At 43.9% G+C, this 14599-nt stretch overlaps 1 protein-coding gene across 1 annotated transcript in view; it reads right to left on the bottom strand.

The window, feature by feature from the left end:
• MYO9A (myosin IXA) overlaps nt 1-3904 on the bottom strand; it is a 129797-nt gene extending 125893 nt beyond the window's left edge. The window contains exon 1 of the mRNA XM_088446395.1: nt 3378-3904. The gene's annotated coding sequence lies outside the window, so the exon portion shown is untranslated. The remainder of the gene's footprint in view (nt 1-3377) is intronic.
• Between the last annotated feature and the right edge of the window lie 10695 nt (nt 3905-14599).

The following is a 14599-nucleotide window of genomic DNA, read 5'->3' as shown; positions in this document are numbered from 1 at the left end:
AGTCGTGGGGGCCTGACCACAAGGTACGGCCCCGTCTTTCAGTATCCCAGCCGGGCAGAGCGCTGGGTGGCGGAGCTGGGAGGCCAGGGTTAAACACCGGACCAGCCCATCTGGCCATTGACCCTTCTGGCCCTGTATGTCAGATTAGCTTTGGGGAAATTTTTGTTCACAATATGCAATAGCAGCAATACAATTGCCCTCAAAGTGGGGGTGTTTGCCACTGTCACCGACTCCGCAGCGCACAATGAGCAGGTGGGGACTAATGTTCACAATTGGTCCACTAGTCATGGAATGACCCCTTTGTCCTCTTCTAAGTAATGTATTACAGAAACCTATAATGTATGCCAGAGATGATAAATACAGTACCTGTGATTTAGGCCCAGGATGGGCATTGACATTGAAGATAATTTACATTCATGTTCTTCTTTTGTCTGGCTGTGCAATAACCCAATCAAAACAGTAAGATTTGGTGTACTAGTTTACGTATTATACAGAGTGCCAAAGTATTGTTTTGGGCAACACAAACCTTAACCTTTGTGAAAAAGAGGCTGCAATATATACCAATCATACCAGAATGATGAAAATACCATCCACATAATCACTGTATTATAGAGCACTGAACTAAGTGACAGGCAGTATGTGTGATCGGGAACTCAAGTAATCCAAAGATGACACATGAACACTACTAGAACAAATACATGTTGTATCCTTTGACATGATGAGAAAGGCCATTAATAATTTATAAAGCATCAGAGGGTACATTCGGGGGCAACAAATGACTCACTGATAGCAGGACTGTACTGCAAATGGGAGCTACCACTGCAAGTAAAATGATGAGCCACTGTATTGTAGTGACTCAATGATGGAGATTGCACTTTCCCGCTATGGGATATCCTGGGTTTGTCTCCTGTCATGTGAAAATGTCATCGTCCCACAACATGAAAAGGGCTTTGTGCAGCAAGCTGAAATACATGATTAACCCCTCACTGGACTATTTAAAAGAGAGACTAGTGGAACTCTACACTGGCTTATATAAAATGACAAGGCTTATGAATGAAGAGGTGATGCAGGCACCATATCAGTTTATGCCTGCGGAGGCTATGGCCTGATGCTCCCATAATCAGGACTATTCCACATATCTGGGTCAGAGCAGATTTTAGTGACAGATGTTACTGCACTGGCTGCTCTGTAAGGCCAAGCTTTATCTCCTATTTCACCCATATGACATCAGGCAGAGAAAGACCACAACAACACTGTGTTGTAGCCAATAGTCCACACAACAGAAATTATCCACTAAAAATGCCTCAACTCCATCCCTCCATTCTCAACAGAGACAAGTATTGCTGTGGCTATACTGATGATTAGTATACATGTATCCACGCACTCAGTCATATGTTTAACTGCCCACTTGACACATTTGAAATAGTGGGATGTAGGCAATAATATATAACCACTGTATTGATATTTCCAAGTAGAAATATTTTGTCATAAAAAGAGGTGATCAAGAACATTTCAACTAAACGTGAAGATCTCTGGTTAACAGCTACAGAGATTACTCATGCAATTACAATACAGTGCACTGGTGAACAATTTACTTAAAGGGTTTGCTGAATTTAGTCTAACAGGAAGGAGTCACTGTTGCTATAAATAAAATGTAGAACAACTAAAGGAAGGTTAACAGTTCTCTTAAAAAAAAAAAAAAAAAAAGGAGCTGACCATCTCAAAATGCATTGCAGAAAATATATTTATCATAAGTATAGTCTAAAAAGAGACATGTTATAACATAATTATAAAGAATAAAATTCCAGGACCTTGGCTCATCTAACAGAAACTAGATTTAGGGGCATATGTATCAAAGCTTGATGTGAGATAAAATTGTGAAATATATATCACCAACCAATCAGCTCCAAACTATAATTTCTTAAACACAGCCTGCAAAATGTAAGTTAGAAGCTGATTGGTTGGTGATATATATCTCACATCAAGCTTTGATACATATGCCCCTAAAGGTGCCTACACACTTGGCGATGTGCTGCCGATATGATATGTACGATTTCCCTTGAAACTCCCCCGGCAGCTCTGCTCACGATTTGGTGTATGTACAAACGATACATCGTGCATCCTCTCTTTTTTTTTCAGTGCATCGTGTCCCAGATTGTCAGATCTGCCCTACAGCATGGCAGATCTGAAGATGCAATGTGCGACCAGCGGGGACACGCATCGGCATCGTGATTGTGAGTGGGGACTCGCGTTTAGGACATATTTTACATCTGAAAATCTTAGATCTATCGTTCTGATGCGTCGGAATCGGCCAGATCAGGTAAAATATCGCCAAGTGTGTACCTTAAGAGTTTATAAAATTAATTTGCAGTTCGGGTTACATGCTGCAAGAGTTTCCAGCAAATAGTCTAACTAGCCAAAAGGAGTTTACAGAGATTATCGAAAAGAAATATAGTGCATACATAGCCAAATAGTGCTTACATTATGGGTCAATATGTCAAAAGTGGTGGATTTGTAAAGACAAGAGTAGTTATGGATTGAGAGAAGATATGACAAGTTATTAGGAGTTAGTATATGGAGAAAGGGGTTTCCTATAGGGTGGGGCACTAGGGAGTAAAAGGAGGAGATACAGTATAAGGAATGTTACACTGACAAAAAGGATGTCACAGAGCTACTACATAAGGGAATCTTCTGTTTCACTGTATATTACTGTACTGTCATCCTAGCATGTTGGACATGACTTTTTGCAAAATTCTACAGAATATGTTGGAGCTAGACAAACATGCGGCTGAGCACTATCACACTGGGCTGCTGTTTTTTCTCAATATAAGTGCTGAGGTTTTGGTGTGTTTTTGTATAGTAACATTTTGCTCAGTGTCCGTAGTAGTCAGCACTGCAGACAACGCTGGCGCTCTGATTATAACTAGTTAACCAGACCCAGAATACAACTGTTTAATTTACATAGGCTACATCTAAATGAAAAGGGCTCAGCAGCAGCACTGCCCCATCTTCCTTCCAAGTACTCTTCTCATATCCCAAATATTGTCAGACATACCACAAATACCGGACATACTGACAGCAATATTAACACTGCATATGCACATACAGATTACCCAAAGAGAATGCCTGGCATGGGGCTGGGACACAGGTTTGGCAGAAAAGATGACGGATATTTCGGGTGAGAGGTGTATGGGTGCTTTGGTAATGGGAGGCTGTTACTGACAGCGGGCGATTGGGGAGGTGGCAGGAATATTGGGGGTGATTAGTATGAGGCGGTGGGTGCAGGCTGTGGGGAAGCAGGAGGGATTTGGGGTGTGTGGCAGGCGCAGGATCTGTACTACAGGATAGGGTGATGCTGACATGAATGCACTAGTTACCCCGTTCTCTGTCCCCGAAGATCTCAGGCCTCCTGACAGCAGGGAGAGACATCCAAAGGGTGTAAGAGACAGCCAAGCAGCTCAGTCTGATGAAACGTCATTAGGATGGTGGCCACCTAGTCCAAAGCCAGCCGCTGATGTATCCAAAGACAGCGGGAGAGAGACAGTCAGCTCAGGCCTGGGAGTGGGATAGGGGAACAGGCATCCGTATGCAGTCCGGGTAGGACATGTAGAAGGAGCTGGCAAGGGCCTTACAGATTCGCAGAAGGAGGAGGCCCTTTCCTCAGAAACAGTCCGGAGAGGCCGGGGACTCGCAGGCACTCAGCTCGCCTGGGCGGGGGTACCCTTACGAGACACCTCACAGATGTCTCTCACAATCCCAGCAGGAAGAGACCCCGGAGACAGCAGCAGGAGAGAGACAGAGACTGCAGGATGTGACTGCAGGGCGGAGAGAGGGGGGAGGGAGCAGCCCAAACAGGCGTGTTCAGAGAGAGACAGAGATTTACTACAGGCAGAGATCTGCTACTACCGACGCGAATGCCCTTAGACAGCAGCGACTTGTAATAGCCATATAGAGACAGTCCTGACTTCTGACAGCCGCGGATGGCACACACAGAGACAGCTGGGCAGAGAGCAGCGCATCATGGGCACCAGCGGTGGCCCGGCCTTCCGTACACATGGTGGGCTGCTGCTGCTGCGGAGGCTGCACACATCATCAACAGTCCCATAAGACGCGGCGGCCAGGCGCTGCATCCCAGGAAAGTGGAGGGAGAGGGGAAACTGTTCGCCCGTACATAGAGGTTGTTAAGTGATAGGAAAGTGCAAGTGCAGGGTGTGCTTGTGTAAATGTAAACAGAGTTATCAAAGGGACACTCAGGTGACAATAGGGCTGGCGGCTTTCTGCTCTTTACACAGAGTGGCCAGCAGAAACTGTGAGGGTAAGAGAAATGTCATTAGTCCAATACCATGTTAATAGGTGCCCACATACCATTCATCCAAAAAACTTTTCAGGCATATACACTATACAGTATATCAAACCAATAACAATCACAATATAAAATAGGCTTCTCCCAGGGTAATATAAATAGCGTTTTGTGCTATAACCTATACTGACACTTATTTTGGGAGTGCAAGGAGCACTGGTGCATGAATTAAGTATCTTTTGCATGCTCCTGCCTAAATAATGTTGCTTCCTGCGTGCCCTCAAAAAGGTGACCGTGTGGACGTATTCTTAGCTGAGGAGGGAGGAATAATTCCTCAGGTTTCACCTAATAAAATCACAATAGATATTCCAGATTACCCAACATAGAGACATATAATCATATTCAGTTTAATCTAGTGGCGTAAGTCCATCCCAGACGCCCGGAAGCAAGTTATCATTTAGTGCCCCCCTATCCCCCATATTTACAACCCTAAGTGGGGTGAATACATTGTGGGTGATGGAGGAGGTGCCCCCTCAGTGCTGGCACCCGGTGGCAGGCGTCTCCATTGTCTCCCATACTTCTGCCCCTGGTTTAACCACATTTTTATAGGAGTAGCAGCAGAATTTGCCCCCATCTCTTATACCAACTAACACATTGTATGTGCATTTTAACAGACAAATTGTGCCAATTTTAACCATTATGAAATCTAGAAACTATGTAAATCAATTAAGTAATCAAGAAAATTGGCATTACTTTACATTAATCTTATTTTTCTTGCAAATCCCACATAAAAAAGCTTGCTGCTCCATACATCAGCAATTGATTGTCGCAATTGTGCAATTTGCAATCGATTGTGTATAAAAATCTTTCCCTTTTTCAATCGATTGTGGCAATTGTGCATCTGCAATTGATTGAAAAAGGGAAAGATTTTTATACACAATTGATTGCAAATTGTACGATTGCTGCAATCAATCTCTGATGTATGGAGGCCTTTAAACAGCTTCTTAAGGTTGCCTCATCATTTCCAGTGCTATTAAATCTCTGCTACAAATGTATGAGATTCTGATGTTATTATAATCAACCTTAAAGACACTAACAATAGTAGTAATCACAGTAGTTTGTAGCATAGCACTTAGTAATACAACTGAAATATTATAGACAAGATGCATGGGAATTTATGTGCTGAGTTTTTACATAACTATCTCTATTTTTGATGTCTCCATTTCTTGTCGCTGTTATTTATAATCAATGTAAAACATGGTACTCCTATACGTTAACACTGATTTATTGTGTTGCAGAGATAAAAAATAAAAAGGAACTCTAAACTTGTCACCTTGGCCTGAGGATCACCGTCATCTCCATGGCAAGTGTTTGGGCTGCAATGAATAGCCAGACACCAAATGTACACACACACACAGGGTGCACTAGTCAAAACTGAGGCCCTCATTCAGAGGAGGTCGGAGGATGCAAGCGGTCGCTCAGAAACTGGGCGGCCGCTTGCATCCTGACCGCCCGCCTCTGTTTCGGTCGTTAGGCTGTGGGTTAACACCCACAGCTCTAACGACCGCTAGGGTGATGGTCGCAATGGTCATTGACCATCGCGACCATCGGGGCTTATGACGAGACCCTAGGGTAGGGTCTCACTTGTCGTAAGCCCCAGAGAGCTTCTGGCTCTATCAGAGCCGAAAGCTCTCCACTGACATCACTAGTGATGTCAGTGGGGCCTCCCCCAAACGGCAGGCGTTCCCATGGGAACGCCTCTGTTTGGGCTGCCAACCCCCTGGCCCGCCTTCCAAACGGGGCGAGCTGTCAATCAACATTGACAGCTTGCCCCCTTTGGAAAGAGGCCTGCTACGACCGGCGCTGTCGGTCGTAGCGGGTCTCACGCATGCGCACGAAGGAGCTGGCTCCCTCGTGCGCATGCGCACTAGACAAACATCGAGGCGGCCGTGCATTTGTAGACCGTACGGCCGCCTCTGAATAAAGCCCTGAGTACCTAATACTCAGGTTATAAAGAGACAAGTAATTATATCAGAAGCAATTTATGAGGTCCCATCGTCTGGTGAATTCCACTATTTCACATGAACAGTTTATGTATAATAAGTATAAGGGGTCTATGTACTAGTAATTTGCGATCAGTCGCGATTATTATCTATCAATATAGCCGGGGATATTTGAATTTTTAATGAAAATATCCTGGCTATGTACACTATGCGCACAGTGTCAGCTTCTGAAGCAAGCCGGTGGCTGCGAGAGAGTGATCGAAAGATCTCTCTTCTGCACCTGGAGCCTCCATAAGCTTAAAGTTGTTTACACCATCTGAAGATGGTGTAAACGACCAGGGCTAAACTCTAAAAAGCTTCACTTTTTGGAGTTTAGTACATAGGGGTCAGATCATAGTCCTAGGGGCTGCGATCTGAAGGGAATCGGTATGAAATACCAGCGGTCAGAATCCCGGCAGGGTTAACATACCGACACTTGGTGCCTAACCCTAACCTCCCCCCTAGTGCCTCAACCTAAACTTCTGGCACCCTAAACCTAACCCTCCCCTGTTAGTGCCTAACTCTCCCCCTAGTGCCTAACCCCCCAACCCCGTTACTTACCCTCGGCATCCCGGAGGTCGGGATGCCGGCGTTGGTTTTCTGACGCCGGTATTGTAAGCATCGGCATCCCGACCGCCGGGATGCCAAACGCATACCATCTGAAGTGCAAATTAGCACTTTGCCGGAGATTTCTATGAAATCTGCATTGTGTCATTACTACATAGTTACAATACATAAAATTATGCAGAAACTACAGTTTCTGCATCATTTTATGTATAAAAACAGCTTGATACCTAGGTCCCTGATACCCCTTTTCCACCTAAATTCCAGGTCTGACCCGGAGTTGGAACAAAGTTCCTATCTGGATCAGACCCGGAATTTTGCCAGCGCTGACTCGGGATATTCCTGAGTCAGCGCCGCTCACACCGCAGTCGGGTCTGCATAGACCCGGCTTTTGCGGAGTGAAAGTGGGCGCTTGGAGATGACGCCATCTCCAAGCGCCACTGAAGCCGGACCAAACGGCTTCAGTGGCGCTTGGAGATGGCGTTCACATACCATTCATCAAAAAAACTTTTCAGGCATATACACTATACAGTATATCAAACCAATAACAATCACAATATAAAATAGGCTTCTCCCAGGGTAACATAAATAGCGTTTTGTGCTATAACCTATACTGACACTTATTTTGGGAGTGCAAGGAGCACTGGTGCATGAATTAAGTATCTTTTGCATGCTCCTGCCTAAATAATGTTGCTTCCTGCGTGCCCTCAAAAAGGTGACCGTGTGGACGTATTCTTAGCTGAGGAGGGAGGAATAATTCCTCAGGTTTCACCTAATAAAATCACAATAGATTTTCCAGATTACCCAACATAGAGACATACAATCATATTCAGTTTAATCTAGTGGCGTAAGTCCATCCCAGACGCCCGGAAGCAAGTTATCATTTAGTGCCCCCCTATCCCCCATATTTACAACCCTAAGTGGGGTGAATACATTGTGGGTGATGGAGGAGGTGCCCCCTCAGTGCTGGCACCCGGTGGCAGGCGTCTCCATTGTCTCCCATACTTCTGCCCCTGGTTTAACCACATTTTTATAGGAGTAGCAGCAGAATTTGCCCCCATCTCTTATACCAACTAACACATTGTATGTGCATTTTAACAGACAAATTGTGCCAATTTTAACCATTATGAAATCTAGAAACTATGTAAATCAATTAAGTAATCAAGAAAATTGGCATTACTTTACATTAATCTTATTTTTCTTGCAAATCCCACATAAAAAAGCTTGCTGCTCCATACATCAGCAATTGATTGTCGCAATTGTGCAATTTGCAATCGATTGTGTATAAAAATCTTTCCCTTTTTCAATCGATTGTGGCAATTGTGCAATCTGCAATTGATTGAAAAAGGGAAAGATTTTTATACACAATTGATTGCAAATTGTATGATTGCTGCAATCAATCTCTGATGTATGGAGGCCTTTAAACAGCTTCTTCAGGTTGCCTCATCATTTCCAGTGCTATTAAATCTCTGCTACAAATGTATGAGATTCTGATGTTATTATAATCAACCTTAAAGACACTAACAATAGTAGTAATCACTGTAGTTTGTAGCATAGCACTTAGTAATACAACTGAAATATTATGGACAAGATGCATGGGAATTTATGTGCTGAGTTTTTACATAACTATCTCTATTTTTGATGTCTCCATTTCTTGTCGCTGTTATTTATAATCAATGTAAAACATGGTACTCCTATACGTTAACACTGATGTATTGTGTTGCAGAGATAAAAAATAAAAAGGAACAAAGTTCCTATCTGGATCAGACCCGGAATTTTGCCAGCGCTGACTCGGGATATTCCTGAGTCAGCGCCGCTCACACCGCAGTCGGGTCTGCATAGACCCGGCTTTTGCGGAGTGAAAGTGGGCGCTTGGAGATGACGCCATCTCCAAGCGCCACTGAAGCCGGACCAATCGGCCGGCTAGCAGCGCACTCCAGGTCATCGTGACCCGGAGTGCGCTGTTCTCACAGCAGGGTTTCACGGGCTACGCCCGTGTTAAACCCTGCTAGTTACCTGGGTTGGATTGCCGGGTCACTCGACCCGGCGATCCAACTCTCTCCCCTTTAACACCAGGGAGCTGCCCGGGTTAACCCTTCAAAAACCCGGGTTTTAGCACCGGTGTAAAAGGGGTATAAGTGTCCTGCTAAATTTGTTAAAGTATGCTCTCTTTGACAGTCTTCCCGGTTTGCCCTAGAGCTGGAGCCCACTTCTGTCTAATGCTCATTGGGTGTCCAGTGGTGCCCTCACCACTTCTGTTTTTTGTTGATATATTGCAATTTCTGTGATATCCTATTATTTTGTTCTTGTGTGGATTCTGTGTTTACCCCACAAAACAAACGTTAACATTAACTGTGTATCTGTTTTTGTTTAGTCCTTTTTTGGTGCCTTATTGTTAGGTTTGCCACTTCATCCCTTTAATTCAGGACACATGAATTACACAGATTCTGTGACTCTGTCTCCATTTCACCTGGCTTTAATCAGCCACAGAACCTGTGCAATTCACAAATGTCCCAAATTAAAGGGATGATATGTCAAGCCTACTTATTGTTGCACATAATTCATTGTGTTCTTTTTTTTTTCTTTTGTAATGTCTTGTATATGTACTTTGTTGTAAAAATGTTTTAATAAAAATACAACATTTTAAAAATAAAGCAATTTACTAGAATCATAATCAAAACAAAGAATTATTTATATTGTTTGTCAAAAACTAATCGGGGGTATTTATTTCTTGACGATATGCAAACGCAAAGTTTGGCTGCGCAAATCACTGAGAATTACAATAGCCCAACATCATTCATTTGCCGTATGCATCTCTGTGGGGTGCCAAAAAAATTGGCGATCTTGGTTGCCTTGTGGTGCTGGTGTTCCGACCATTCCTTCGGCTCTTTGCGGACATTGCTGAAATTAGAATTCTCTCCATACATACAGTAAGGAGTAACACACCCACTGTTCCTAAATAAAAGCATACTGGGAGTCACTTTTGAGTTCCATTCCATATATAATTCTGATGGAGATATACCTATAAACATAAACTATTATTCAGATCTTAACGATGTCTTTAGTGAAATTTAGTGCATTGTGAATTCACTTGTATTAGATGATTCATTGTTAAAGTGTTGAATCAAGGAGGGTAAAACACACGTAGTTGTGAGGATTACCTTATATAAGCAACTTGTGTTCCAAAGTGAAACTTTTGTAGTACAGGAAATGATGTATCATCTGACTATTGAACTAAACAGGTGTAAAACTGTTGTGGGTCATACACATCAAAGCTGACATGGACAGTAGGAAAATTACTGCTGTCATCCTAAATGTACATTACACAGGCTAACAGGACCCCATGTGGACTGAAGCATTCTTTCCTACTTTTGAAAAAACATTTCAGGGAGATTGTGAAAGCAATACCTATGAGTGCGGCGGCAAAGTGGACGTGTACACAGTGGCGGGCTGGGCCAGGGTGTCATGTGTCCCCCGGGCCAACCTATTGCTGAGCGTCACGGGCCGCCTCCTGAGGCAGCAAAGAGGCCCTGGGGGTCCAGTGTGTAATGCTGCTGCGGCTGCAGGGGCATAACAATAGCCCCCGCAGACCTTGCAGTGGCTTGGGGACTGCAGTTTCCATGCGGACTAGCTGTCCGCATGGAATCTGCTGAAAACGTCCCTCCAAAAATGGGCACCGCATAGGCGGAGACAGATGCTAGAGGTCCTACTTGACCTCTAGCGTCTGTCAGGGAGCGCATAGCAATACCCGGAAGTGCTGGGAACGCTGGCGTCGCCTGGAGAATATGTAGAAAGCTGTATCTTCTGTGAAACCTCTGACAACGAGCATAAAATCCCGAGCATGAGACCCCTGATAACGAGCATGAGACCTCTAACAATGAGCATGAGACCCCTGGCAACGAGCATAAGACCCCTAAAACGAGCATGAGACCCCTGGCAATGAGCATGAGACCCCTGGCAACGAGCATGAGACCCCTGACAACAAGCATGAGACCCCTGACAATGAACATAAGACATGAGACCCCTGACAATGAGCATGTGACCTATGGCAACGAACATGAGACCCCTGACAATGAGCATGAGACCCTTGACAACAAACATGAGACTCCTGACAACGAACATGAGACCCTAATAACGAGCATGAGACCCTTGACAACAAACATGAGACTCCTGACAACGAACATGAGACCCTAATAACGAGCATGAGACCTCTGACAACAAGCATGAGACCCCTGACAACAAGCATGAGACCCCTGGCAATGAGCATGCGACCCCTGGCAACGAAAATGAGAACCCTGACAATGAGCATGAGACCACTGGCAATGAGCATGAGACCCCTAGCAACGAGCATGAGAATTGAGAACCCTGGCAACGAGCATGAGAACACTGACAACGAGCATGGAAACCATAGCATATAACCCCTGACAACAAGCATGAGAACCCTGGCAACGAGCATGAGAACACTGACAACGAGCATGGAAACCCAGAGCATAATACCCCTGACAATGAGCAGGGTTTTAGCTCCGGTGTAAAAGGGGTATTAGTTTTACTAAAATGCCATGGGGAGACAAGAAACTATTGGCAGGTACTGTAGCAAGCAAAATTTATAGTTACACCACTGCGTGGCTGTATTCCGACTTTGACTAGTTAGGCACAGATTCTCCGTGTAAACATGACGTCTGTAGCCTGTGGCTCTGCATCTTAGAACGCAGCAGCTTTCACAGATGACCCCACAACACTCATAATATGCCCATCACTCTGCCACTCCTTTCGATACCACCTGACCCGATCGCAACAGCATCATTGTGTGTACACTCAGGGTAACACATTTGCCTTATTGGCTTTCTGAAGTTTTTGAGCACGTGCAGTTGCTAAAAATTGCTCCATTGTGCCCGACATCGGCAATGCACGCAACTCAGAATCAGGCCCTTATTGTTCAGATACAGCTTTTTTTTTATTATTATTTTAATACATTTTTTGTTAAAGTTATCATCCAGTTTATCTTTATTTATTTTTTTAATAAAACTGAAACAAGCAATATTTTATTGATAAATGTTGGTGGTAAGGGATTTATTTTATTTCCACAATATTGTAATTGGCAATATGCTAAACCACCTTTGTACGGGCTGCTGCTCATGGGCCAGTGCTGTGGGCTTGCTCCCCGGTCTTAAGTTTGCCAGCCAGCCCCTGCGTATACTGCTACATCTGAGAGGCCTGTCATAAATTAATTTATATGTAAATGAGCCCCAAAGCAGTTAGTAAGATCTACTTGTTGATGAAAACACACTGATACTTTAAATCAGAAAATTCATGTAGCCATAGTGATCATTGCGCCTTATAACCAATGCAGGGAAATGATACTAATGATCCTTTTTGAATATATATCTCTGTTTTTTATATAACATCTACATAATGGGGGATAGGTGCAATCAAGGAGATTGCAGGACTCTTCAGGGAGTCAGGGAGATTGCTATTATTTCAGGAAGTCTCCCTGACAAGGTAAGGCCCATGTGAACCCATTATTTTAGGCCTTTTCAGCTAGTTTACATGTGGATGCTTGTTGACCTCTATTTTATCATTGCTCTTGTATTGTGCAGCTCTCCATACTTACTATATATAATACAGTTTTGTTTGAGTTTTTTTCTCTTATGAGCTTACAAATTGCACAGTACAGGGTTATGTCAGTATTTTTGCACTATCACACCGCCCATTTACTTGCTATGAAGGATGAAAAACCATAGTCAGTTAAGCCGCTCTTGTCACACGTACAGTTCATAGATAATTGTTAAGGGAACTAATCAAATACAAATGGTACTGGGGAAATTACACCTATGATTAAGGATATGCAAATTGTCCTCAACACCTTAGTTCTGAAAGATCCAAGAGACAGTATCCAAGACATTTTACACTGGTCATTGCACATATTACATATAGTATTTTACAGTGTGTGATCGATCACCAGCAGCTGAGTAGACTGGACTTCATATTGCAGGCTCTATCATGCATAGCATGGGCTTCTCAATTTATTCTGGTTATTGTTTAACACTGTCTCAGTTTTATTTCAGATTATATTTTTATGACATCCCCCTATTTGGTTCAGAAAAGGCATCAGTTATAGCAGAGGTTCCCAATCTCAGGGCCTGATTCAGAGCCGCTCGCTAGATGCGATTGCTCGCACAATGTGTATGCAAATTGCACAGGCAGTGCTACCGCACAGCAATGCATTCGCATGCCTAGTATTTCTTAGAGAGCGATCACATAGTGTATGCAGACACCCACCAGCCTGTTTTAAGACACCCACTTGTGCACGTCATGTCCAGGAAGTGTATGCAACCATCGGTACATTGGATGCTATTGCAGCACTTGAGGTTGACCATACCCTGCCGCAAGCACTGTGAGCACTTCAGTATAAAAACAAGCCAGGTGATGTGTACTATTATGCTGTCTTCTAAATATGCACACCTCTAAACATTGAAATGCTCAGGCACGCTTGCGTTTGCACCTCCAATCCCCATTTTTAATGGCCAGCCCCTGTTACTACCTACAAACGGATTCCCCTGTCACTCATTCTGCTGGGCTGTCTATGCGCAGCGAGCGAATGCATTGTGAACTTTCGCTAAAGTATGCACATGAGCACTGCGATGCATACACATGCGCACAATGCATTCACACTGCATACCATCGGCAGCAGTGAGAGTATGCATCTTAGCGAGCGAGTCTGAATGAGCTCCTCAGTCCTCAAGGCACCCTAACGGTCCAGGTTTTAAGGATATCCATGATGGAGGACAGATGGTTAATTCAGCAGACTGCAGCATCCCTGTGTCTGTGCAATAAGGTACAACTCTAAATCAGGCCCTTTGACCTGCACATTAGTTCTGATCAAGAAAGAAGATATTTCTGTAAGTCACCTGTGAAGCATGTTTGCATATTTAATTCAAGCATTCTAAATGATAATGCTATTCATATATCTCTTAAGATTTCTATCATATTGCTGTTGAAGTTTTCATATTGTAAAGCATATGACAATGCACCTTTTAGAAACACAGCTAACATACTATATACTTTCATTTTTTCGCTTCCTTGTTCCTGCATTTTTTGTTTGCAAAACATGTCTAAAGTTATATAATATTAAGTGTAAAAGGGATGCCATTTCTTTTAGGGTAACTAGATGAATCCTAAAGTATCACTAAAACAGATTTTGAGAATCATCCTAAACGGCAAATTGAGCTTTCTCAGTCAGTGAGGCTGCTTGCTTGTCCATCATTGCTTTAGGTAGCTAAGGGGGGATTGCTTCCAATGCAAACTGGATCTTCACTGAGGATCCGCAGCGCAGTCCTCACTGACAGCTGCCGACTCTCCCGGAATGGCTGGGAGCCTCCTGAAAATCAGTTAGCGCTTCCGGCCTCCCGCAAGAGAGAGCGTTTCCTACTGCGGGGTCCACCGGAGGAAACACCCTCCCCGCAGCCGTTCACTTAAGAGTTATAGTGGGCGGTCCTGGGCGATGACGTGATTCACGCTGATCGTATCATCGTAGTCTTGCCCGCTGCTTTACAATGCTGAAAATCCTGGAGGAGGCAGCCAGAAAGTCGGCATGTATGCCAGAGCCGTAACTAGACTTTTTGGTGCCATGTGCTAGAAAGAGCATTGGCGCCTCCCTATTTTTTAAATAGGGAGATAACACATCCGAAAAAGG

Source organism: Taudactylus pleione, unplaced genomic scaffold (genome assembly GCF_031769625.1).
Source record: "Taudactylus pleione unplaced genomic scaffold, aTauple2 ptg000019l, whole genome shotgun sequence".
Classification (NCBI taxonomy): Eukaryota; Metazoa; Chordata; class Amphibia; order Anura; family Myobatrachidae; genus Taudactylus; species Taudactylus pleione.
The sequence above is the reverse complement of the archived record's forward strand: the minus strand, read 5'-3'. Positions and strand labels throughout refer to the sequence as shown.